General features: G+C 43.0%; 1 long non-coding RNA gene across 1 annotated transcript in view; it reads left to right on the forward strand.

Annotated features, from left to right (window-relative positions):
* Positions 1 to 20995, forward strand: part of LOC142149693 (uncharacterized) — a 152415-nt gene extending 131420 nt beyond the window's left edge. Inside the window, exon 4 of the long non-coding RNA XR_012690875.1 lies at positions 18503 to 20995. This is a non-coding gene — a long non-coding RNA (uncharacterized LOC142149693). The remainder of the gene's footprint in view (positions 1 to 18502) is intronic.
* Positions 20996 to 27759: the final 6764 nt, after the last annotated feature.

Consider the following 27759-nt stretch of genomic DNA (forward strand, 5'->3'; position numbering starts at 1 on the left):
TTGTCTTAGGCCTTCCATGGCTTCAGTGTCACTCTCCCCAGATTGACTGGCGCACCCCTCAAGTCACGTCTTGGGGGCCTGAATGTCACCATCATTGCCTTTCCCAAGTCATTCCTCTCAAGGTACAGCAAGCTTCCATCTCAGCTATTTCACCGGGACTCCCTCCTCAATATGCTTCATTTACCGATGTTTTTGATAAAGCTCAGTCTGAACGTCTTCCTCCTCATCGTTCTTGGGATTGTCCGATTGATCTTCTTCCTGGCAAGACTCCTCCCAGGGGCCGGTCTATCCACTCTCGTTACCTGAAACTCAAGCTACATCTGAATATATACGGGAGAACCTCCAGCGTGGGTTCATTCGACCTTCCACCTCGCCCGCTGGAGCTGGGTTCTTCTTTGTCAAAAAGAAGGATGGATCATTACGCCCTTGTATAGATTTTCGTGGACTCAATGCCATTACTATCAAGAATCGGTATCCCATTCCGTTGATCACTGAGCTATTTGACCGCATCAAGGGAGCCCGTATTTTTACTAAGTTGGATCTTCGTGGTGCCTACAATTTAATCAGAATTCGTTCCGGTGACGAATGGAAGACGGCGTTTAACACCAGAGACGGGCATTACGAATATCTGGTAATGCCTTTCGGGCTATGTAATGCCCCCGCTGTTTTTCAGGGCTTCATCAATGAGATTTTCCGGGACTTATTATATGTATGTGTCGTCGTCTATCTGGACGACATATTGATTTTTTCACAGGACCTGCCTTCTCACCACCAACATGTGGCAGAAGTCCTCTCCAGGCTACGGAAAAATTCATTGTTCTGTAAATTAGAAAAAACGTTCATTCGAATTACCCCAGATTCCATTCTTGGGGTATATTGTTTCCGGAATTGGTCTGAAGATGGATCCTGACAAAGTAAATGCTGTACTACATTGGCCCCAGCCAACTACTCTTCGTGCCATCCAGCGTTTTTTAGGTTTTGCCAATTACTATAGACGCTTCATTCAAGACTTTTCTTCCATTGCATCTCCTATTGTGGCCCTGACTCGAAAAGGGGCTAATCCTAAGCAATGGTCTACTGAGGCTATTCAAGCCTTTCAAACATTAAAGAGTCCTTCTCTTCGGCTCCAATCCTTCGTCAGCCTGATGTGACACTCCCTTTTTTTCTAGAAGTAGATGCCTCTAATGTGGGCTTAGGAGCTATTCTCTCCCAACGCTCGGAACAGCAAAAATTCCACCCTTGTGCCTTCTATTCTCGGGGTCTCCTACCCGCAGAGAAGAATTATACCATCGGAGACAAGGAATTACTGGCTATCAAAGCCGCATTAGAGGAATGGAGATACTTGTTGGAGGGAGCTCGCCATCCGGTGACGATCTTCACGGATCATAAGAACTTGTCATATCTCCAGTCTGCCCAATGCTTGAACCCTCGTCAAGCAAGATGGTCTCTTTTCTTTTCCCGTTTTGAATTAATAATTACCTTCAAACCAGCTGCCAAAAACAAAAAAGCTGATGCCTTATCTAGAGCCTTTGTTACGTCCTCTGATATAGAAGAGGTTTCCAACCATACCATTCTAGACCCCAAATGTATCTCACTGGCTGCTTCATCCACCAAAACGCTACCATTTGGGAAAACCCTCGTGCCTCCTACTCTAAGGAAGAAAATCCTTTCGTGTTCCATGCCTCTCGTTTTTCTGGACACGCCGGTGAACATAAGACTTTTGAGATCCTCTCTCGAAGTTACTGGTGGCCTTCAATGAGGAGAGACGTCAAAGAGTTCATTGCTTCCTGTGAATTATGTTCGCAATTCAAATCCTCCCGCAGAACCCCAGCAGGGTTGCTGCGACCACTACCCATTCCGTCCAAACCATGGACCCATATTAGTATGGATTTCGTTACTGACTTACCACCTAGTAAGAACCATAACACTATTTGGGTGGTAGTGGACAGATTTTCGAAGATGGCTCATTTCATCCCTCTGTCTGGTTTGCCTTCCTCGTCTATCCTGCTGAACATTTCATTAAAGAAATCTTCCGTATCCATGGATGTCCATCTGAGATTGTCTCTGATAGAGGAGTACAATTCGTGTCCAGATTCTGGCGAGCCCTTTGTAAAACCTTGGGCATACGATTAGCACTCTCATCTTCTTACCATCCACAATCCAATGGACAAACCGAACGTGTCAATCAAGATCTTGAGACTTTTATAAGGATATTTTCTTCAGCCAATCAAGACAACTGGGTAGAGTTACTCCCTTGGGCTGAGTTCGCCCATAACAACATGTACCATGAGTCATCATCCAAAACTCCATTCTTTGTGGTCTACGGTCACCATCCGTCTTTTCCGGAATTTCCTGCCCTCCCCGCCCACCCAAGTTCCTGCGGTGGAAACGGTTTGTCAGACCTTTAAAAATATCTGGTCTCAGGTCAGAACCTGTTTAAAGAAGACATCTGTCAATATAAATCTTTCGCTGATAAGAAGAGGCGGGCTATTCCACCACTGAAAATTGGAGATCGTGTTTGGTTATCTACAAAAAATATTCGTTTGAAGGTTCCATCCATGAAATTCGCCCCTCGTTTTATTGGTCCTTATAGGATCATTCAAGTTATCAATCCAGTATGTGTGAAACTCCTTCTTCCTAAGAGTCTTCGGATTTCTAATGCCTTCCATGTATCTTTGCTCAAACCTCTTATTATCAACCGTTTTTCAACTCCTCCCTCAGCTCCGCAGCCAGTTCAAGTTCATCAGGAGGAGGATTTTGAGATTACCGAGGTACTAGATGCAAAAATTTCGCGAGGAGTCCTCCATTTCCTCGTTCATTGGAAGGGCTTTGGTCCTGAGGAGCGCTCTTGGATCAAAGCTGAAGATCTTAATGCTCCTGCCCTTTTGAAGAAGTTTTACTCCAAAAATCCGGACAAGCCCGGTTCCAGGCGTTCTGTGCCCACCTTTAAAAGGGGGGGTACTGTCACTCACCGGACCGTGAGTGCCTCTTCCCGGACATTTAGGAACCGTGGCCGTCCACCATCCTGAGGGTCTGCGCATGCGCAGCCCTTTTCTATATTTCAGTGTATACTCCTTTAACTTAATGGCAGATCAGGCAACCTCCCTATATTAAGCACCTGTGGTCAACACCACGTTGCCTGATCTTGGAGTCTCATTCCTCATGAGTCTCTGAAGTGTTCCTGTATTACTCGTGTATTCAGCCCTGCTGATTCCTGTGGTTTCCAAACCACTTCTATCTCTGTGGTTCCATACCACTTCTACCATCAACTGTATCATCATTACTGTTTGCTCATTGCTATCCGCTGCCTCGTGCACTCCAGCTTTTACCTCATCCACCTGCTTCTCATCAAGTCTGTTTGCTGACTACTATCCGTTGCCTCTGTGCACTACAGTCTCCTGCTTGCAACTTGCCTGTGTTTAACATCGTGACTGCCAGCTGACTACTATCCGCTGCCTCTGTGCACTACAGTCTCCTGCTTGCAACTTGCCTGTGTTTAACATCGTGACTGCCAGCTGACTACTATCCGCTGCCTCTGTGCACTACAGTCTCCTGCTTGCAACTTGCCTGTGTTTAACATCGTGACTGCCAGCTGACTACTATCCGCTGCCTCTGAGCACTACAGTCTCCGGCTTGCAACTCGCCTGTGTTCAACATCGTGACTGCCAGCTGATTACTATCCGCTGCCTCTGTGCTCTACAGTCTCCTGCTTGCAACTCGCCTGTGTTCAACATCGTGACTGCCAGCTGACTACTATCCGCTGCCGCTGTGCACTACAGTCTCCTGCTTGCAACTCGCCTGTGTTCAACATCGTGACTGCCAGCTGATTGCTACCCGCTGCCTCCGTGCACTACACTCTCATCTCATCTTTGCTGTGGCTTCCTCGAGACTGCCGCTTTTCATTATTATCTGCTACACTTCGTGATCATCTGCTCCTGCCCTGCGCTGCACTCCTGTTTCCCATCGCTGTTGGTTCCTGTGGTTGCTACTGGTTACCTCCGTGTGCCGCTGAGTCCTGCCGCTGTGGTCAGCGCTATCGTCCATCTCCTGCTGATCCACTCTCCACGCCTTCACGTGTTCCACTGGTCTCTACCCTCCTGTCAGCATTGGATTTGTATCTCTTCTACTACCCTCTGCTGGATCATCTCCATTCTCCTGGGTTTCCTATGAGTCCAGTTCCACGTGTTGCTGACTCCTGTGGATTCGTGTCCCTGTCGGTCTACTCACCTGTGCGCTGCACCTGCTAGCCCGCTGCTTCACCTATCCAGGGACTTCCTATCCAGTCGGCCTCCAGCCGCTCAGGTACCGCCGCAATCCCATCTGACTGCTACTGCTGAACCACGGTATGCATACTTCTCATTGACTGTGCTGTGTATTGCATACCTTGCTGGACTGTGTTTGGTTCTCTCTGGAGTCTGCTATCCGCTGAGTCTATTGCCATCATTGACTGTGTTATCCTTGTGCTGGACTACTTCAAGAGACTTTCTAGATTGCAGACCTGCTCAGTCATTTATATATATATATATCTATATTGTGCATATTACTGTGGATCGTGTATAAGGTGCCTGTGTATATCCTGTGTTGCAGTCTTCCCCTGTGCACCTCCTCACATATATATTCAGGGGTACAACTTGCTGATGTCAGACCACTGATCCCTGTTTCCGGTATCACCTGTTCCATCATTCTCTCACATAGCAGTGGTACAACTTGCTACCGCAGACCACTGACTACCTGGATACCTCCACTTGGATTCCATTCCTTCACTCAGACAGCGGTGCAACTTGCTACCCGCAGACCGCTGACTCTCATCACCTCCTTGTTTCTGTTGGACATTCCTCCTCACTATAGCAGTGGTACAACTTGCTATCGCAGACCACTGACTACCTTCACGTGTCCTTGTCCATACAGTTCCTTGTTTATCATTACCTCATTTCCAGTGTTGCTAGTCATAGACTTTCCTGAGCATCTCATCGGCCATCATTTCATGTTCCGTGATCACCCAGCTACCAGAGTACCCTATTACCATCTACATTGCTCTGGTAAGCCTACCATCTGGTGATCCCTGGGTAAAGACTCCTAGTGCCCGTGACAAGAAGGAGGTCAATACACATAAATATAACACACTAGCTAAGTATAAACTATCACCTGCAAGGAGATAGACAGGAAGGGGATTTTATTAATTGAGGGACCAATGAGAGGGAGAGTCCAGCGAGCCCTGACCAGCAGCACCCGATAAGAACTCTAGCCGGGTATACTCCAGCAGCAGAGAACTAAGATGCTGGTTGCCATTGCTTAGTAATCAGCTGATATCAAGGCAACATCCATGAAGTCCTATTGTCACTCACCGGACTGTTAGTGCCTCTAATTTGGGACATGGGTCTCTCTCGCTCCTGCCGGCGCCTCCCCTGAGCCGCAGCCGTCCGCCATCTTGACTAAGATTGTGCATGTGCAGAAACCCTGAACTGTTAATACCTCGCCTCTAGTCTCATTGGTTAATTAATCACCTCTCAGTACTTAAGGCACCTGTTGCCCTATTACCTGTTGCCTGTTCTTGGTTCTCATTCCTTGAGACTCTGAGGTGTTTACCTGTTTCTGCTCGTGTTATCCGTTTGCTCCTGGACAAGTCTCCTCTCTACATCGGTAGTAGAACTTACCCACTGCAGACTACTCTCGCTACCTCCGTTACCTGCCTGCTTCTGGACAAGTCTTCTCTCCACATCGGTAGTAGAACTTACCCGCTGCAGACTACTCTCGCTACCTCCGTTACCTGCCTGCTTCTGGACAAGTTTCCTCTCCACATCGGTAGTAGAACTTACCCGCTGCAGACTACTCTCGTTACCTCCATTACCTGCCTGCTCCTGGACAAGTCTCCTCTATACATCAGTGGTACAACTTGCCTATTGCAGACCACTCACGTTGCTCCGTTACATGCCTGCACCTGGACAAGTCTTCCCTTCACATCAGTGGTACAACTTGCCTATTGCAGACCACTCACGTTACTCGTTCCACGCCTGCACCTGGGCAAGTCTTCCCTTCACATCAGTGGTACAAGTTGCCTATTGCAGACCACTCACGTTACTCCGTTCCACGCCTGCACCTGGACAAGTCTTCCCTTCACATCAGTGGTACAGCTTGCCTATTGCAGACCACTCACGTTACTCCGTTCCACGTCTGCACCTGGACAAGTCTTCCCTTCACATCAGTGGTACAACTTGCCAATTGCAGACCACTCACGCTATTATGTTACACACCTGCGCTGGACAAGTCTTCTCTACATATCCGTAGTGAAACTTACCAGCTGTAGACCATTCATGTTTCCTTGTGATATAGCTACTACTCTGTATGGTACCTATTAGCTGGACTAAAGTCTACAAGTGCCTCTGTATTGTAGCTGCAAGTCGCTGACTCTTCTTCTATATTATTGATTGGTCTTTGCCTAACGTTATCCAGTTATCAAGTACTGGCATGCTATATGCTACCTGCGTGCTAAGGCACTCAGACTCTTTCCTAATTTTATCCTGTTTACTAAACTGCTGTACCATCACAGTTCCACGGTGCCAAGACTCAGCATTTATACTATTGACATTTCTTACCTCTATTCTACTGTATGGTTCCACTGATTCACCACACTACCCAGAGGTCCGCACTTCTGGTAAGTGTAGCTACACCTGGTGAATTCTGGGTAAATCTCCTAGTGCCCGTGACAGTAAGAACAGGCCATGACAGACCCAGGATCGGAACCAACAGCTAAGGATATACTGCAGTACCTGGTTACTCGGGTTGAACAACAAGATGCTCGTGAGTAACAATTATTTCAATGTTTGCAGTCTCTAGTCTCTCAGGGAGATCCTGTGCAAAATGAATCTTCTAGTAATAATCCCCCGGAGTCTTCTTCTCTCCCAGTGCCATCCCAGGTGTCTGTTGCTTCTACTCTACACCTGCCTACTCCCTCAAAATTTGATGGAGATCCAAAAGCTTGTAGGGGCTTTCTCAATCAGTGCTCTTTTCATTTTGAGCTCCAACCTCAAAATTTCCCTACTCATCGCTCTAAAGTGGCCTATTTAATCTCTCTGTTTTCTGGACAGGCTCTGGCATGGGCCTCTCCTTTGTGGGAAAGAAATGACCCCCTGCTGGAGGCTAGTGCCATGTTCATTTCAACTTTCCGAAGAATTTTTGATGAACCTGGTCGTGTTATTTCTGCTGCCTCTACTATTCTTCGATTACGCCAAGGATCCCGTTCAGTAGCACAGTACGTAATTCAATTTCGCACACTTGCCTCTGAACTCCAATGGAATAGTGACGCATTGATAGCTGCCTTCTGGCAAGGTCTTGCTGACAAGATTAAAGACGTGCTGGCTTCCCAAGAGTTACCATCTTCTTTGGATGCTTAGATATCTTTGTGCAACAGAGTGGACATGAGATTCCGAGAAAGAAATTCCGAAAAGGAGTCTTCATCTAAAGTATCGGGTCGCCTGCTTTCTCGATTTTGTCATCCCTCATCTTCAGTGGAACCCATGGAGGTAGGACGTTCTAGATTGACTTCAGAAGAGAGTGAACGACGGTTGAAGAATAAGCTCTGTCTTTATTGTGCTGATCCTAATCACTTGCTGAACTCATGCCCTAGAAAGTCGGGAAACGCGAGGCCCTAACCTGTTCTGGAGAGGTAAGGTTGGGGTCCCTGGAATCCTCTCCACACCTTTTGAATTCTAAAGTTTGCTCGTTTGCTGTTACTGTTTCCACTTCTACTAAGTCTTCTACATCGCAAGCACTTCTGGACTCTGGAGCTGCTGGGAGTTTTATTTCAAGTTTCTTAGTGTGTCAGTGGTCTTTACCTGTGACTCCTTTAAAAACAGCTATTGCTGTTACGGCCATAGATGGTTCACAAATTATCAATGGAACTATTACTCAACGTACCATTCCTGTAAACCTTCAAATCGGGGCTTTACATCAAGAGCAAATTTCGTTTTTAGTTCTTCCAGTTACTACTAGTCCTATTGTACTTGGCTTTCCGTGGCTTCAACTCCATTCTCCACAGATTGACTAGAATGTTCCACAAGTTATTTCCTGGGGTTCGGATTGTCATCACAGATGTTTGACTCAAGTGGTTCCAGTTAAAATAAATAAATCATCTATAACACCTTGTCCACCTGGTCTTCCTCCAGAGTACAACTCTTTTGTGCTGATGTATTTAATAAAGCCCAGTCAGAACGTCTTCCGCCTCATCGGGCTTGGGATTGTCCAATAGATTTACAACCTGGCAAAAATCCTCCTAGGGGTCGTGTTTACCCCCTTGCGTTACCAGAGACCCAGGCAATGTCTGACTATGTCAAGGAAAATCTCCATCGTGGGTTTATTCGACCATCCATTTTTCCCGCTGGAGCGGGTTTTTTTTTTTGTTAAGAAGAAGGACGGGTATGTTTATATCTTAAAAAATTTCAATAAAAATACTGGATTTTAAGAAGAAGGACGGGTCTTTGAGAACGTGTATAGATTATCGAGGTCTTAATGCCATAACCATCAAAAATCGTTACCCCATTCCGTTAATTACTGAACTTTTTGATCGCATTAACGGAGCTCGGATATTCACCAAACTGGATCTTCGTGGTGCTTATAATTTAATTCGGATCAAGGCCGGAGACGAATGGAAGACAGCTTTTAACAGGGATGGACATTATGAATATCTTGTCATGCACTTTGGGTTATGTAACGCCCCAGCTGTCTTCCAGGGCTTTGTGAATGAGATTTTCCGGGACTTTTTGTATGTTTGTGTCATTGTCTATCTAGACGACATATTGATATTTTCTCAAGATCTTTCATCCCATTGATTAGATGTGGCAGTGGTCCTTTCTAGACTCCGGGAAAATTCATTATTCTGTAAACTGGAGAAATGTTCCTTTGAATTATCTCAGATTCCCTTCCTGGCATATATTGTGTCTGGAGTAGGTCTGTAGATGGATCCGGAGAAAGTGAATGCAGTGTTACATTGGCCCCAGCCAACTACTCTCAGAGCTATTCAACGCTTTTTAGGATTTGCTAACTATTATCAATGTTTTATTCATGGTTTCTCCTCCATTGTCTCTTCTATTGTGGCCCTTACCCGTAAGGGTGCTAATACCAAGCAATGGTCTCCTGAGGCTCTTCAAGCATTTCAGTTCCTCAAGAGGGCGTTTTCAACTGCTCCTATTCTTTGACAACCTGATGTTACCCTTTCTTTTTTCCTTGAGGTAGATGCCTCTAATGTTGGACTAGGAGCCATTCTATCTCAGAAATCTGAACAAAAGAAATTCCATCCTTGTGCTTTCTACTCACGAAGTTTATTACCTGCTGAGAAGAATTATACTATCGGAGATAAGGAGATATTAACCATAAAGGTGGCTTTAGAGGAGTGGAGATACCTACTAGAGGGTGCTCGTCACCCCGTGACTATTTTTACTGACCATAAAAATCTTCTCTATCTACAGTCAGCTCAATGTATGAACCTCCGACAAGCAAGATGGTCAGACCGAGAGAGTCAATCAAGATCTAGAGACTTTCATAAGAATTTTTTCTTCAGCCAACCAGGACAATTGGGTAGATTTGCTTCCATGGGCCGAATTCGCCCATAATAATATGTATCATGAGTCATCTTCTAAAACACCATTTTTCGTTGTATACGGTCACCATCCGTCTCTCCCAGAATTTCCTGCCCTCCCTCCCACCCAAGTTCCTGCTGTGTAGGGTTTATGTCAAAAGTTTAAATCCATTTGGGCTCAGGTTAAATTCTCTTTGAAAAAGGCATCTTCAAGATATAAATTGTTTGCTGATAAAAAGAGGCGAGCAATTCCAGCACTTAAAATTGGAGATCGTGTATGGCTTTCTACCAAGAATATTCGCCTGAAGGTTCCTTCCATGAAGTTTGCTCCACGTTTTATTGGTCCTTATAAAATCGTTCAAGTGATAAATCCTATTTGTTTTAAGCTGTCTTTACCGAAGAACCTTCGTATCTCCAATTCCTTCCACGTTTCATTACTCAAATCTCTCATCATCAACCGATTTTCTGTTCCTTCTTCAGTATCTCGCCCAGTGAAGCTCAACAAGAGGAGGAGTTTAAGATTACTCATATACCTGATGCTAAAATCTCTAGGGGAGTCCTTCGCTTCCTAGTGCATTGGAAAGGTTTTGGTCCAGAGGAGCGCTCTTGGATCCGTGCAGATGATCTTAATGCTCCAGCTCTTCTGAAAAAGTTTTATTCCAAATATCTGGGCAAACATGGTTCTAAGTGTTCTGTGCCCACCTTTAAAAGGGGGGGTACTGTCACTCACCGGACTGTTAGTGCCTCTAGGTTGGGACATGGGTCTCTCTCGCTCATGCCGGTGCCTCTCCTGAGCCGCGGCCGTCCGCCATCTTGACTAAGATTGCACATGTGCAGAAACCCTGAACTGTTAATACCTCGCCTCTAGTCTCATTGGTTAATTAATCACCTCTCAGTACTTAAGGCACCTGTTGCCCTATTACCTTTGCCTGTTCTTGGTTCTCATTCCTTGAGACTCTGAGGTGTTTGCTGTTTCTGCTCGTGTTATCCGTTTGCTCCTGGACAAGTCTCCTCTCTACATCGGTAGTAGAACTTACCCGCTGCAGACTACTCTTGCTACCTCCGTTACCTGCCTGCTTCTGGACAAGTCTTCTCTCCACATCGGTAGTAGAACTTACCCGCTGCAGACTACTCTCGCTACCTCCGTTACCTGCCTGCTTCTGGACAAGTCTTCTCTCCACATCGGTAGTAGAACTTATCGGCTGCAGACTACTCTCGCTACCTCCGTTACCTGCCTGCTTCTGGACAAGTCTCCTCTCCACATCGGTAGTAGAACTTACCCGCTGCAGACTACTATCGCTACCTCCGTTACATGCCTGCTCCTGGACAAGTCTCCTCTCCACATCGGTAGTAGAACTTACCCGCTGCAGACTACTCTCGTTACCTCCGTTACCTGCCTGCTCCTGGACAAGTCTCCTCTATACATCAGTGGTACAACTTGCCTATTGCAGACCACTAACGTTGCTCCGTTACATGCCTGCACCTGGACAAGTCTTCCCTTCACATCAGTGGTACAACTTGCCTATTGCAGACCACTCACGTTACTCCGTTCCACGCCTGCACCTGGACAAGTCTTCCCTTCACATCAGTGGTACAAGTTGCCTATTGCAGACCACTCACGTTACTCCGTTCCACGCCTGCACCTGGACAAGTCTTCCCTTCACATCAGTGGTACAGCTTGCCTATTGCAGACCACTCACGTTACTTCGTTCCACGTCTGCACCTGGACAAGTCTTCCCTTCACATCAGTGGTACAACTTGCCAATTGCAGACCACTCACGCTATTCTGTTACACACCTGCGCTGGACAAGTCTTCTCTACATATCCGTAGTGAAACTTACCAGCTGTAGACCATTCATGTTTCCTTGTGATATAGCTACTACTCTGTGTGGTACCTATTAGCTGGACTAAAGTCTACAAGTGCCTCTGTATTGTAGCTTCAAGTCGCTGACTCTTCTACTATATTATTGATTGGTCTTTGCCTAACGTTATCCAGTTATCAAGTACTGGCATGCTATATGCTACCTGCGTGCTAAGGCACTCGGACTCTTTCCTCATTTTATCCTGTTTACTAAACTGCTGTACCATCACAGTTCCACGGTGCCAAGACTCAGCATTTATACTATTGACATTCCTTACCTCTATTCTACTGTATGGTTCCACTGATTCACCACACTACCCAGAGGTCCGCACTTCTGGTAAGTGTAGCTACACCTGGTGAATTCTGGGTAAAACTCCTAGTGCCCGTGACACCTATTAGTAATAGGGAACCACTTGTTATTGCTAAGCAACCGACTTGACGGGCAGTGGCATCCACCGCTACTATTAACATGTAAGAGTCCTCAGGATCACTTCATACTGGGGTGATCTATAAACCAGGAAGGTCAGGAAGAGGACCTGGACAGGAACCTATTGCAGGACATTAATAAAATGGCATTAAAAGGAGAAGCAATAATCATTGGGAGACTTTAATCTACCTCATGTGAACTGGGAGGGGTCTTTTGCAAATAGAAGTAGGGACATTCTGAATACCTTACAGGGAGCATCCCTCAAGCAAATGGTGAAAGAGCCCACTCACAAAGATGCATTATTAGACCTAATAGACTTAATTCTTACAAATGGCGACAGAATATCTGATGTTAATTTGGGAGAGAACCTAGGATCCAGTGATCACCAAGCAGCATGGTATAGTAAAGACAGAGACTGACACATACCACACAAAAACAAAGGTGTTAGATTTTAGGAAGGCTGACTTTGTAGAGATTGGAAAGTGTGTAAGTGACTTATTGGCAGAGTGGAGGAATTTGAAAGCCATGCAGGAGAGGTGCAAATAGGAGAGGTAACCTTTGTATCAAAAGCACAAGGAAAAGGAAGCCAGTGTGGTTTGCCAAAGAAGTAGCATCTATTGTGAAAGAACAAAAGATGGCCTTTAGGAAATATAAGCAGACTCAGAATAATGAAGACAAAGAGGTGTATCTTGTTAGACAGAAGGAGACTAAGAAGGTAATCAGATGTGTAAAGGCACAAGCTGAAGTGAAGATGGCCTAGTCAGTAGGTAATGGAGGCAAAACTTTTCTTTTAGGTATATAAATTAAAGGAGATAAAAAAGGAGGGATGATAAAACTAACTGCAGAGGGTGAGAGTCTTGTTGACAGAGACAAGGTAATAGCAGATTATGTTAATAACTATTTTTGCTCAGTCTTCACTACAGACAGATAGGGGCAGGGGCCACAGTTATGTTGCAAGTATATTGATAAACATTAGGTAGATACAAGTACATTTACAGAGGAGAAGTTCCTAACAGAACTCTCAAAACTGAAAGTGGATAAATCAATAGGGCCAGATGGAATACATCCAAGGATACTAAAAGAGCTTACAGGGGTGCTGGTAACACCATTAACAGAATTATTCAACCAGTCACTAGCTACAGGAGACCTGCCAGAGGACTGGAAAATAGCAAATGTAGACCCACTGCACAAAAGTGGAAGCAAGGAAGTGACAAGCAACTTGTTAGGAACCCCTCCAGCCATACAGCAAAACCCGGAGTCTGCTCTGAAGTCTGGTGTTCACTGTTGCCCCTAGAGGTGGGGACAGACTTGGCTACAGACAAACAGAGGTTCGTGAGATGTGTACCGGCTAAGAAGAACCCAGGAATAGAGTGTTATGGCAGACAGCAGCGTGGGGTCCAGGCAAGAGTCGGGGCCAGCAACAGACAACGTATCCAGAGGACAAACCAAGGTCAGCGGTCACTGGCACAGGTTCGGGATCCCGGGACAGGCGTAAGATCAGGGTCACTAGCAGAGGTTCAGAATCCGAGTTCAGGCAATAGATCAGGGTCAGAAGTTCAGGTTCAGAGTCCAGGGACAGGCAAAGGTCATACACGGATAATCAATCTCTGGTTACACACCAAACACAGGAGCAAACAGCAGGCAGCAGTACTAAAACAGGACGCTATAACCGGCAGTGAGGCTCAGTCCTCACTGCCTTAAATACTGCAATGGACCAATCAGACCAAGGCCCAGCAAGGTGCTACTTAATTAATTACTGGCATGCAGCCAGTAACAGGAATGGAGACCTCACTGAACTGCCCCCTAATCAGCCCTAAACGGCTGAGTGAACAACTGACCTGCGCGCATGCGCCCAGCTGTGAGACAGCTGGCCAGGCGCTGCGGCAGAGATCTCGATGCGTCCCATTTGTTTCCCAGGCAACCGGGACGCAGAAACTGGAAGTGACGCCCCGGTCGTCATGGAGACGGCCGGGATGTCACGAGAAGTTTCTAGAGTCCCGGCGGCCGCAGGCACCGCGCGACTGCTAACACAACTATAGATTAGTAAGCCTTACATCAGTAGTAGGTAAATTGATAGAAACACTCTTAAAAGTAACTTACAGGATCAAAAACAGCATGGATGCACTGGGGGGAGATCATGTTAAACAAATCTTATTGACTTTGTTGACTGGGTGTCTAAAGTAGTAGATCGAGGGGGGGGGTGTAGATAGAGCTTATCTAGACTTTAGTAAGGCTTTTGACACTGTCCCACATCACAGACTCTTAAATAAACTCGAAAGCTTGGGATTGGATTCTAAGATGGTTGGAGGGATAAGATCTTGGTTGTAGGACAGAAAACAGAGAGTTATAGTAAATTGAGTGCATTCACAGAAGGGAAAGGTTACCAGTGGAGTACCCCAAGGATTTGTACTTGGACCAGTGCTTTTTAATATCTTTATTGATGACATTGCAAATTATATTGAAGGGAAAGTATGCCACTGTATAGGTCATTGGTACGGCCTCATCTAGAATACTGTGTTTAATTCTGGATGCCGTATCTCCTGAAGAAAATAAATATATTAAAGACTGTACAAAGACTGGCAACTAAAATGGTGCATGACCTCAGCACAAAACTTACTCGGAAAGACTAAAAGATCTTAACATGTATAGTTTGGAGCAGAGAAGGGAAAGCGGTGACATGTTAGAATCTTTGAAATACATCAAGGGTTAACAAGGTGCAGGAGGGACACATTCTACAACGCAAGAGGAATATTAAAATATAAGGACATGCACTGAAACTGGAGGGATATAGATTCAGAGGAAATTTGAGGAAAAACTACTTCACAGAAAGGGTAGTGGAGAAGTGGAATAGGCTTCTATCAGAAGTGGTAGAGGCTAATACAGTAGAGCAATATAAACATGCTTGGGATAGACATAAGGATATCCTTACAAAGAATAAATAATCAAAGAACGTTTGAGATTACCATAGGTTAAAAACTGGGCAGACTAGAAGGGCCAAGCAGTTCTTATCTGCCTCCAAATTCTATGTTTCTATATTTCTAACTTCTCAACCGGAAGGGCCAAGGTTGCATACATGATCTGCTAGCTGTCTGGCCAGGCTTTAGCCTGGACATCCCCTCTATGAGAGCACAGCGTTGCTATAATGCAGAATTCATCCTCAGGCTACATCCTCATGCTAAATACAGCAGAAAATCAACTAAAAGTGCATTTAGTTAACTGTATTATTAGGTGTATTATATTGTGTATATTTCAGAAAATACCAATTTAAAAATAAATAAATGTATGTTTCTTTAAAATTCTGTCATTCACATAACTTTTAAAAACATATTTAAAAAACCATTTTGCATATTAGTTATATTCTATATGCAAAATGTTTCCATTATAAGGAACGTCAGTGTCACTTATGTGATTTCATATGAATATGGTGTGGAGTAACATTACTGGAATAGTAATTACTTTGAAAAATTATAACACCAATTTATTTATTTTGAAGCCCAAGGTGCTGGACTCAAAATCACCCTGTGCAGTCTCTGTCAGCACATAGGACCCTCCTAAAGAAGAAGGGAACTGTTTCTCCCCAAACCACAGAAACATAAGGCCCAGTGGATTTTTCATATCCCCCTTTGCGAAAACTAGGTGGGGCACCTCAACATCCTTGACCCCTAGAACCATAAGACCCCTCAGGGGACAGGGGTCTTCAGGCCCACCTCCATCATAAGGCTTGGGTGGGCCTGATGGTTGGCGAGCTGTAATCTTCTGACCACACTAATGCTGAAAGTGATCCAAATGCTTGGCTCAAGTGCCAAATAGTCAGATTTAATTAGATTTGGTCACCCAAGTTGAAGTCTATTAAGTAGTGATCACTATATAGCTGACCTAAGCAAATAATATTACTAATCTAAAATACATAATCAGGGTTACAGGCTGAATAGTCAACTCAAAAGTCTTACAACATGTTGCAAAAGTATCTTAAAGGTGGAGCACTGGGGTAAATTAATAACGACTGCCAAAAGTAAGAGGAGAAATAGCCATAATGTGAATTCTAACAATCACCATTGCCTATTGACCACTATTTGTTTTCACATTAATTATAGCTCAAACAGATCGATATAGTGAAAGCTGGTATCTAGTAAATGATGGCTGTATTTTATTAGATCTATTCTATCTGCTTCTTTGGTTACTTGTGTAAGTACAGTAGAGTGGAATTGGAAATCTTGAAAAATACCTTGGTCCAGACTGTGAAGGTTAACAATCATTAGCATGTGTTCTTCTATTCATTTGACTACCTCAAGGCTTGGTGCTGGACCCTCTACAATTCTCTACATATATCACTCTTGGAAAACTAATAAGCTCCTTTGGATTTCAGTATCATCTCTATGCAGATGATACACAAATCTCTCGATCTCTCACCAACTGTGTTAGTCGGTGTTACTGACTGTTTTTCTGCCACTCCATCTTCGATGTCTTCTTGCAACCTCAAATTCAATCTTTCAAAAACTAAGCTAATAATCCATCAACAGAAGCTGCCTACCTGATATCTCTATATCTGTGGAAAAGACAAAAATAATCTTTACCTCTCAAGCTCACTGCCTAGGCGTTATCCTTGACTCAGAACTGTCCTTTATGCATACATTCTGTTTGTATCCAAACATGTTACTTACATATATGAAACATTTCCAGAATCCGCACATATTTCAAACAATATACATACTCATAATAGCTCACATTGATTATTACAGTTCTCTCCTTACTAGTCTTACCCTAACCAGACTAATTCATACAATCTATTTTGAATGCAATAGTGAAACTGATTTTCTTTGCAATATGTTCTTCTACTGGAGCTCTGCTCTCTCAGTCCCTACATTGGTAGCCTCTACTTTACGGAATCAAATATAAAATACTACAAACATACAAAGCCATTAGCACAACTGTACCAACAAAGCTATAAGCAAAACTGCTCCCTTGTTTCAAAATATCTCCCAGCTTGACCCTTTCACACTGCTCAAGATTTACACCTCTCATCCACACTCATTACCAGATCCCATTGCCAATTTCAGGACTTTTTTCAGGCTGTACACATTCCGTGGAATGCCTTCCCTCATACAAGACATTTCCTTTGCCTTCAAACCTCCAACAGCTCCCTCAAAACTCATATCTTTAGGCAAGTTTATCTAATTTTTGAACCACCTTCTTAACCTTCGTAGACTATTCTGCCCAATACCACCACACTACACAGTTCACACAAGCTTACATTTATTCTCCTTCTATATTCAAAAATCCTCTGATCCCTGACTTGATCACATTGCGCAACTAAGCACTTTTTTCCATTGCTATGCAGCTGGACCAATATGCAATAATACCACTTTCATACTGCCGCCCCGGCAATATCCCGGGTTTTTGAAGCCGGGTTTTTGCAGGGGCTCGGAGCGTCCCAGCTCAGAAACACCATTCATACTGCACCTCGGACCTGGGAATTTACCGGGTTGACCCCATTCATACTGCACAAGACTGTGCCCTGGCAATTTGTGGGAGTCATCACCAGAGCACTTTTCATTGGCTGAAAGCTGGAATATGAAAAAAAAAATCAATCTCTCTCTCTCTCTCCTCTCTCCTCTCTCCTCTCTCCTCTCTTCCCTCTCTCCTCTCTCCTCTCTTCTCTCTCTCTCTCTCTCTCCTATGCAAAAATCAGGCTTGCACCATTCATAGTGCAGGCAACCCGGGTCCGACCCGGGAATTACCCCTCGATAAATCCCGGGTTGAAGACCCGGGTTTTTAGACCCGGGAATTTTCACTTGTACCATTCATACTGCACCAAGACCCGAGTCGTTTGAGCTCGCCCCGGGAAAAACCCGGTATTTTGCTGCAGTATGAATGGGGTATAAGTGGGACTTGCAAGCAGGGAATTCGTATTGCTTTGTCTATCTGTTAATACCCAGTCTTGTATTATTACTGTGTTTGTCCCAATTGCACAGCACTACAGATCATGCTGGCACTATATAAATCAATGTTAATAATAATAATAATAATAATAATAATAATAATAATAATAATAATATTAGTAAATGAACCCTATTGTCAGCATCATTACCAAATGACAGGTTGAATCCATATACTGACCTAATGTTATCTATTAACTAAAAATTTATAATCTTTTCATGTCTTATAATTCTGCAAGTGCCTTCCAAAGCCAAAGAGCTGCAGAGTGATATTATGTAAATAATTAATAGTAGCACTTTAAATCAGCAAACCATTTCATTTACTAACATTGCATTCCGATGCACAAATAGCACAACAATAGCAACCAATCAGACACTAGCTTTCAATGACTAACTCGCACTAGACAAATAAGGCTAATTGCTGATTGGATTCGGCTGTGCACTGCAAACTTTGTACCTAAATGTAATGTTGGTAAATAAGCTTCAATTAGGTTAACTATTCCACTAGTTAGTTTTATTGGTTTTCAGGAAACGTCATAAGTTAAGCAGTGAACTGAATTACAGCTTGAATGACTTTCAATTCAGGGTTAAAATTGTCTCTAAAAAGCATCAGCTAAATTGGGACTGCCCCCCAAATTGTTCCATCGCCACACCCCAATCTCACTTACAATATATTTTTGCACAACACAAAATATTATGTTTTTCAGCAGTTTGAGCAGGGGAGGAGGACGTCCTGTAATCCAGCAGCGGCCGCCCAGAGGAACATGAATCAAGGTCCTATTTGTGTCTTCATCATATGGTATAACACTGAGCAGGAATCATATACCTTTTGTGGACTGTATACACTTTATGTGTATGGAAATACTGAACTTTAGCCTGATTTATTATCCTACAGGCTTTTACCGGATTACACAGACCTGGATCCATTGCTATGCTTCACATATGTACATTCAATTTCTGTTTCATTTTGCTTTTCCAGTGCACTGGCTATTATTGAATGTTCACTATTTGTGTCAAGATTAAATTCTAGCAGCCTTAGCACTCCATTGCTCCAATATTAATATGATTGTCCATCTTACTTACATATAACATATTTATTCTATTAACCAAATAGAATGCAAGACAATAAATATTTCAAATAGTGGAGGAAAGGATCCGCAGGTATTTATACTGGGCCTTATAAGCTCAATACATGATGGGCAATAACATATGAGGCGAGGGTTGGAGGTAACAAAATGATGCACTTGTCATAAGTAACAGTTTTGGTGCATTAGGAGACTACAGGAGCTGGTACTGGAGTTTCTTCCAAACCACAAGTGTTTTGTTAATGGGACCCATGTAGTTCCCTACCAGTAGAGGGGGCATGGTCTAATGCACTGCATCCAAAAAGGTGCACATTTAAAATAGTGCTATAAGTTGTCCTCCATGGCCTGACCACACCCCCTTTACTGGCCACACCCACTCTTAAAGTTGGCCACACCCCAATATAGTGGGCCCCTATCACTGCATTCACCTAGTGGGCCCTTCATGCCCCAGTCCGACACTGGGTGTACTGCAACAGTAAATAATGTTAATAAATAATAGTCTGAGCCTATTAAATGGTGCGGATACTCTTGGCCAAATTATATTGTTTAAAGCAATCAAGCCCTGTAGAGAGGTTTTTTGCCTCCTTTTTGACCCACAGTAATGATGTACTCCAGTTTGGAGTTACCTTTAGTGGATTACTATGCCGTACCAACCATTTTTACTATTCTTTATTGCTGGACATTATATATATTTTTGTCATAAACATTTATGTTTTATAAAGAGCTGGGCCGTAGACCATGCTCTGTTTTTGCAAATTGAAGTTTTGTGTATTAGATATATACATTTTCTCTAGCATTTTACACATAACAATCAAAGAACTTGACTTTTGATAATTTGCTTTTTTATTTTGATTTGGATGAATAATAATTGCAATCCTCTAATTGTTGCATATAGTCTCAATGCAACCAGTGATTTCATAAGGACATTGTCTATGTTCTTTGAAGACTATAAATATTGAAAATGACACTGAGGAGCCAGCAGTTTGTGAACACAGCAGTCACAAACATTGTTTGCTGATATCTTGCACAGATAATGAAGGTAGTAAATAATTGTCTACAATTTGCTTTTGTATTCTATTATACCAGTAGAAGGTACAGAGAAATGCTAGCAGAGAATGTAGATGGTTCTACATTTTCTACATATTATACTGAAATAGTGCAATTTGCTTCATATTTAACCTGTTAAAAAATATAATAAAGAAACATTTAGGAACATGTAAACAATGTTGAGCATAGGCAAGAGCAAAGGGTGGGATACAGGTACCTGGAATCTTCCTCTAGGCCAGACAGAATATTACAAATATTGAGAATAAGTGTTAAACTGTCAATTCCAGCATTTATCAAGCACATGCAGTAACTCCTATTTGCAATTCATTATGATTTGTTATATTGTGTATATATACTACATGTGGTATTTGAAAAATATATAAACCTGAAATTACCTGTGAAAAGTATGTGGTTGCTGTTGTAGTGAATTTGGTCTATGGCAACATTCTTTACATTTCTATAGCTGTAACTATAACCCCTTAAAATGTTTTTCTTTTTCAATGCTCATTCATTTACGTTATTTATAGTATAAAAATAAGTTTGCAAAATTAAAGTGTAAATTAAAGTGAGGCTACCATTAGCTGTATACATGTACTGCGTTTCTGACACCTAATATTTCTTATCATAGTAATTTTGAAGAAATGCAAACATCAATTAAATAAATAGACCTGAAACCTGGATTTGAATGTAAAAGTGAACGGCTGATCATGGAGTACTCAGCAAACATATATTTTCACCGCTACATTGAAATTTACACAGCATTAAATATTTTCACAGTTTTTAATTAAGTAAATCTAGGTCTATGGGCTTGGCTATAGTATTTACAGCATTTTCTTGTGGGACATGTTTAAAAAATATTGTTTGAGAAGTTGTAGATTAAAGGGAGAAAAGCATGTCCCTGTAGTATGTGCAGCAAATACAGATCCAACGATTCTTTCATTGCTTATTTATTTGACTCTTAGTGACTTGTTTTTAACTTATAGTGAACTGTGAACATGCTAAGTCAAGGTGATATTAACTGACAAAATTGTATTTCTTTGTTTCTATTTAGTTTCTATTATATGTAAGGTAGACATATATAAAAGAGTAACTTGACAGTCTTTTGTTGTATTTTGTCTTTTTCTTAAATTAAATATTCCCCACTAACTCAGTGTATAATCAGATTTGTTGGATAACATTTGTATTTAACAAATACAGATACTTGTTTTTATTCTGGTTTATGCATAGACTAGTAAAACACACTGCATAACATAATTAGTTAAATCCATTACTGTGCTGCTCTGGCTTCTATAATTACACATTGAATCTGCAACATTATTTCTATACTTGTTTAAAAGAAGAAGTAGATAGATCAATAATTCTAAAACACAATATATATAAAATAAAGATCATTCACCAAAATATAAATATTATGCAAACAAATAGGTTGCTTCCTATCTCCACACTCAATTTCATAAACTGTTGCCAAAACAGGGACAAATGTATTGATTGATTATTTATTTTTCTAAATATCATTAAAAAGTGTATATTTATGTTTAGTTATTGAAAGAAAACCCCAGGCACACTCCACCATAATTAGTGCATGTATAGACAAATAAATTAATACACTAAGGAATGGAGTAACGTAACAACAGAGAGACTAATTAAGCAACTGTTATGAAAATATCAAGAGACGTGTTGGAATCAAGAGAGTTGTGTGACCTAATCCTCTGTAAACTTATACAGACTAACACAGTTAGTATGTGTATGTTGCTACATTTATATAACTTGAGTTGAAAACTAACTAGGCTCTTGAGAGACTTCAGACCAGTGACTACAATTTTTTTTCAGGGAACAAATCGAAAATAGAGCAATGTTTGCTCACCCCTAGTAGAGCCAAAATCACCAGTACAAAAAAAAATAAACAAAATAGTAAATAAAAAAAAACTTAATGAATGATTGTAGAAGGGGCAAATAAACAAAATACTAAAATGATAAGAAATAGTGATGCCTATTTAAACTATACACCCCACAAACTAAATGAAATCAATCAGAAAAGTTACAAGGCATGCATGGATACAATGATAACTATTAAATATAATAAAAAATAATGCTAAATCTAACAGTATGTATCCATGGGTTCTTTAAAATAAGTTTATGGGCATTATCTTGTGCTTAATTTTCATATTTGTTTCACTTTACATTTTAATACTTTCAGTATGATTCTTATACATTCTTTGGTAAATATTCCTTAATACATTTTCTTACTTCTTAATTGTTACACTTTGATCAGAATATTGACAATATATTAGAGCATCAGTTATTCTTTAACACCATTTAATTTCCTTATTTGTGTGTGATCATTTGGAAAAAGGGATGCGGTGCTGGGTGTTACCTGAACTCTCCATTGCTTTTAAATAGTTTAAAAGTTTTTAACTGTTCATATTGCATATCACCATCTTCCATGGCAGGGGTGGAACTATAGCTGTAACAAAGAGTGCAACAGCTATTGGGCCCAATGGTGAAGAGGTCTGGATATATTTCTCCATCCACTAATTTGGTCTCCACTCTGCTCTTCTAGGCATGGGCAGGAACAGGACAAATGAAGCCCTGTTTGGACTTTCAGGAATGGGAATCTACAGAGGGGATCAAGAAGCACTGCTGCCTCCTTCCCCAAATGTTGCTAAGGGACCCAGCGATCATGGATTACGAAGCTGCTCAGTGCTATTCCCTGATGATGTCTTGCTCTTGGGTGTATTTTCCCCTCTATAGGTATTTTATCTGTTGACATCAGAAGGTGCTTGGTGCACAACACTGTGCCAGAGCAACACATTTTCTTTGTTACTGGCACTTTAGTCAGTGTAGCTATTCTGCTATCCCATAACTGGGCCAGCTTGTATCTGGACCATCCTTGTCTGTCTGAGACACTAATTATTGACTAATATTTCAAACACTGACTCTGTCCTGCATTTCTTGACCATTGAACTGTCCTTGACTTTTTTGTCTCTTGGTCCCTTTGCCCTTTCTGTGCCTGCAGCTACCTAGTGCAGCAAATCTGTGGATGTGTTGCTGCAAAGTCTATTAACTACTTGTAGAAGTCACTGATGAAGACATCTACTATATTAGGTTAGTTACTTTCTTCCGCTTGCAGTATATAGATAGCTCCCATTCCTCCTCTGGAGCCCTCCTCCTCTAGCACTGTCCCTCTTCTTACCTTATATGGAGTGGGGGTTTTGACATCTTCCTTTCCTCTCAGACTTGACCTGTGGTGCGGGGCTGTGACATGATGGCCCACCGTCACACTGCCAGCCTATTACCAATATGGAAGGGCAGCAGACAGCAGCGTCACAGGTAATAAGTTGTAGACTGCTGCCTCTCCATGTCAGTGGCTGATGCTTAGTGTGGGGATGCCACGGGGTACATAAGGACACCGAATGAGTGACATAATACCTCTAAAACCCTGGCACTTTAAAACACCACCTAGATTTGTCTACTTGTAGCTATAGCCCTGGGACCACATTCTCAGCTGGCTAAATTTACATAACAGTTTGTTTGAGCCTATTGATGTTCTGTTACCCACCTCAGGTGTGTTGAACATTTCTGAACAGAAGTTGAATATCAGAAAGCCAAGCAAGAAAACATTATTCAGTTTCTGCAAAGTCTGTCTACCTTCTTGGATTCACTTAAGGAATTAAGCACCAGTGTCTGGTGCTTAATTCTGTTACTGCATCGGTTGTACCTATGGCTGTTTAGCATACAGACTGAATTAAGGATACATTTGCAAGCTGTGAAGTTCCCACATTTCTTGACAAGCTCATAACCCTCTGGAATAAAATTAATATCCACTTCATAGAGCATTCTCAAGAAAGAGAACATACAGTCTTCACAACTTGCTCCTAATTTTCAGACAATGTTAGTTTATTCCTCTGAAGAGCTTGTCCAAATAGATTATTTCCATCTTTCTGAAGAGAATGTAGGTGCTGCTGATTCCTGGGACTATGTATGTATTCTGATATCAAATGCCATTTTGTTAGCCAGTTCCCTAAGATTCTAGGATATGCCAAAGCCTTGGCAGTTATGAAGAGGCCATCCTGGGTAATACTAACAGCTCTCCAATTAATAAATATCTCATTCTGTCCTCCGCTTTTCATGTTGTCTTCATGGGAAAATTCCTGGAGGTTTGGATTGTCCTAACTTTTAACCTCAATTTACAGTTTAAGTCCTCCCTAAGTCTCTCTTCTTTCCAAAGCCCTGAATCTTATTCTTTTAGGATTACCTAACTTCCTGCCATTACATTGGAGTTCCTGTCCTGTGGTCCTTTTCATTTTGGTTCTGATATTGACTAGATTGTATCTACTCCTGTCACTTCTGGGCGTCCCGGGGGTCTCCATGATGACCAGGATGTCACTTCCTCCCTCTACGTCCCGGTTGCCTGGGCAACAACCAGGATGCTCATCCTCCTCTGCCACAGCGCCCGGCCAGCGGTCCTACAGCCGGGCGCATGCGCGCACAAAAATATAACATTTCTGCTCCTGTTTTTTAAGACATGCTATAGATTAGTATGTATCAGCGCAGACAAGTGTCATTAGTGTAGCCATCCAGTCTATACTAGATATGCAATGTCTGCTGCCGGCCCTCGACCCCTGCCTGGATTTCACTCCTCTGTTTGCTTTTACACTCTATTCCTGGGTTCTCCCCAGTCAGTGCACATCACACGACCCTCTGTTTGTCTGCAGCCAAGTCTGTGCCCACCACTAGGGGCTCCAGTGAACACCAGACTTTCAGAGCAGACTCCGGGTTTGATGTACTGGCTGGAGGGGTTCCTAACATTATAACTGGCCCTATTTCCCTCTGATGGATCCCAGTCTGGGTCAAGTCCTAGCCGGACAGATCCAGGACGTTTCACAGGTGGGTCAGGACCTTTCGCTCAAACTTTCTGCTCAAGAAGAAGCCGCCAAGACCTCACAAGCAACTCTGGCACCAGCCCCTGAGCCTAAGTTAAATCTTCCGGACCGTTTTTCCGGGGATAGAACCCTGTTCCAGAATTTTAAAGAGAGCTGCAAGCTATATTTCCGCCTCAGGCCCCGTTCCTCGGGTTCGGAGCAACAGAGGGTTGGTATAATCATCTCCTTACTTCAGGGCGATTCCCAATCCTGGGCGTTCAGTCTGACCCCTGTTAATCCTGCTCTGCAGTCCGTGGACGCCTTTTTCAACGCCCTTGGTCTCCTATATGATGATCCTGACTGGGTGTCCTCTGCCGAATCGCACCTAAGAGTGCTAAGACAAGGGCGGCGTGCAGCAGAATAATATTGTGCCGAGTTCAGACGTTGGTCGGTCGATAGCCAGTGGAATGACCCCGCACTACGGAGTCAGTTCCGCTTAGGGCTCTCGGAGCTGATAAAGAATTCCATGGTCCAGTATGCTTCGTCACCTTCCCTGGAGGCCTTAATGCAACTAGTTATTAAGATTGACCACAGGATCAAAGAATGGAGGTCCGAGAAGGAGGCCGCCTCACCATCCTGGTCCTCTCTGGCCGTCTACCCGGTCCCTCAGGACTCGTGGAACCCATGCAGCTAGGGGCAGCTATCGCCTGTCCCCTGAGGAAAGATCCAGACGACGATCTCAGGGACTATGTCTATACTGTGGTAATAAGTGCCACCTCCTGTGTACCTGCCCTAACAAGGCGGTAAAAGACCAGGCCTAGGAGTAAAGGAAGAGGTACGACTAGGTCTCCAAATGGTCTCTTCCAAGAATTCAGTCCTCTTCCCTGCTCGGATCGTTTATGGAAATAAATCCGTTTCCATCTCTGCTTTCCTAGATAGTGGTGCAGCTGGAAATTTTCTGGATGTGAACTTTGCCAAAGCACTTGATATTCCTTCAGTAAACTTGGACTCGGAAATCACGGTCTGCGAATTGGACGGTAGACCGTTGTCTGATGGAAGGATCTCATCCCAAACTCCTCCTTTGCACCTTACAGTGGGAGCTCTCCATTCTGAAGTTCTCTCGTTCTTCCTGATTTCCTGTTCCTCCGTGCCATTGATCTTAGGGCATCCTTGGCTCCAACTCCACAATCCTCATATCGATTGGAGCACTGGGGAAATCCTACGACAGAGTAAGGCCTGTTCATCAACCTGTCTTGTCCTACCTCTTCGAGTTGTTCTGCCTTGTCCTGAATCTCTTCCTTTACCTTACCAAGAGTTCCACGACGTGTTCTCTAAGAAGGAAGCAGATTCTCTTCCCCCGCATCGTAGCTACAATTGCTCCATTGATCTGGTTCTGGGTGCCAAGCTTCCTAAGGGAAGGTTATATGCTCTGTCCATTCCTGAGACCAAGGCTATGGACGACTATGTGGAGGAAAACCTAGGTAAGGGATTCATTTGTCCGTCTAAATCACCCGTAGGAGCAGGTTTCTTCTTTGTGGCTAGAAGGATGGGAGCCTTCGTCCATGCATCAACTATCGGGGTCTGAATGGGATCACCGTGAAGAATACCTACCCTTTGCCTCTCATCTCCGTGCTCTTTGATCAGCTCAAACTAGCCACGGTCTTTTTCAAGATTGATCTGAGAGGGGCATATAATTTGGTCCGGATCAGAGAGGGGGATGAGTGGAAGATGGCTCTCAACACCCATTTGGGCCATTATGAATATTGGGTCATGCCCTTTGGCCTATGTAATGCCCCCGCGGTGTTTCAAGATTTTATTAATGATGTTTTACGAGAATTTCTGGGAAAGTTTATTGTGGTGTACCTCGACGACATATGGATCTATTCCAAGTCACTGGAGCAGCACCGTATACATGTCAAAAAGGTCCTCCTCAAACCACGCCAGCACTGCCTCTTTGCCAAACTTGAGAAATGTGAGTTTGAGGTCACCCAGGTCACGTTCCTCGGATATGTCATCTCTCCTTGTGGTTTCTCTATGGATCCCAGTAAGGTCCAGGCAATTCTTGATTGGATCCAGCCTAGCAATCTAAAGGCCATTCAGAGGTTTTTAGGATTCGCTAATTACTACAGGCGATTCATCCGGTCATTTACAGCGTTAGTGGCTCCCATTACTGCCCTTACCCGGAAAAGGGCCGATACTGTTAACTGGTCTTCCGCTGCTTTGACATCTTTCCAGGCTCTCAAAGATGCTTTTGTCTCTGCACCCGTCCTCAGACACTGGCTGGAGGGGTACCTAACAACTCCATTCTGTATCTCTGATCTTATATTAATTTTGAATATTCCAAATTAATTTTTGCCCTCTGTCAATATGTTACCAATATGTCACTGCATTGATTCTACTATAGTCTTAGTCCTAGAAACCTCTCCTCCCAGGAGTCAAAACCAGAGCACAATAATGGAGAATTTGGAAAATGGCTTCATCTACAAATCTACTTCTCCAGCTCAAGGAGGGGTTTTCTTTATTGGGAAAATTGGAAATCAACCCTGCTTCATTATTGATAAAGCTATCTATGCATTTCAAATATTTTCCATGTTTATCTAATTAAGCCTATGGTAATAAATCTATTTATTACCAATAATAATACAGTTTAAAAGAAATCTCCTCTGAAACCATTCTTCCTTTCTTGCCTTATTCTTTGGTCCTCCCTCTGCCAGCAGCTGCCTAGTGATCCTGGGGGTGGCAACCTGTGGGTATCTTGCTGCAAAATACATCCCCTTGCATCTGTACTTGATGAAGATGATACTCCACTAGACTCCTCTCCTCAGGTAAGCCACCACCAACCACTAGTTACACATCAAGTCCATACTGTCAGCCAGTGACATCTCCCACATTCTGTCACAATTTCGCATATACTTTTCAATAAATAATTGAGTGTTTGTGATGTGCATAATTTCTATAAACATTATTATT

Source organism: Mixophyes fleayi, chromosome 1 (assembly GCF_038048845.1).
Source record: "Mixophyes fleayi isolate aMixFle1 chromosome 1, aMixFle1.hap1, whole genome shotgun sequence".
In the NCBI taxonomy this organism is placed as follows: domain Eukaryota; kingdom Metazoa; phylum Chordata; class Amphibia; order Anura; family Limnodynastidae; genus Mixophyes; species Mixophyes fleayi.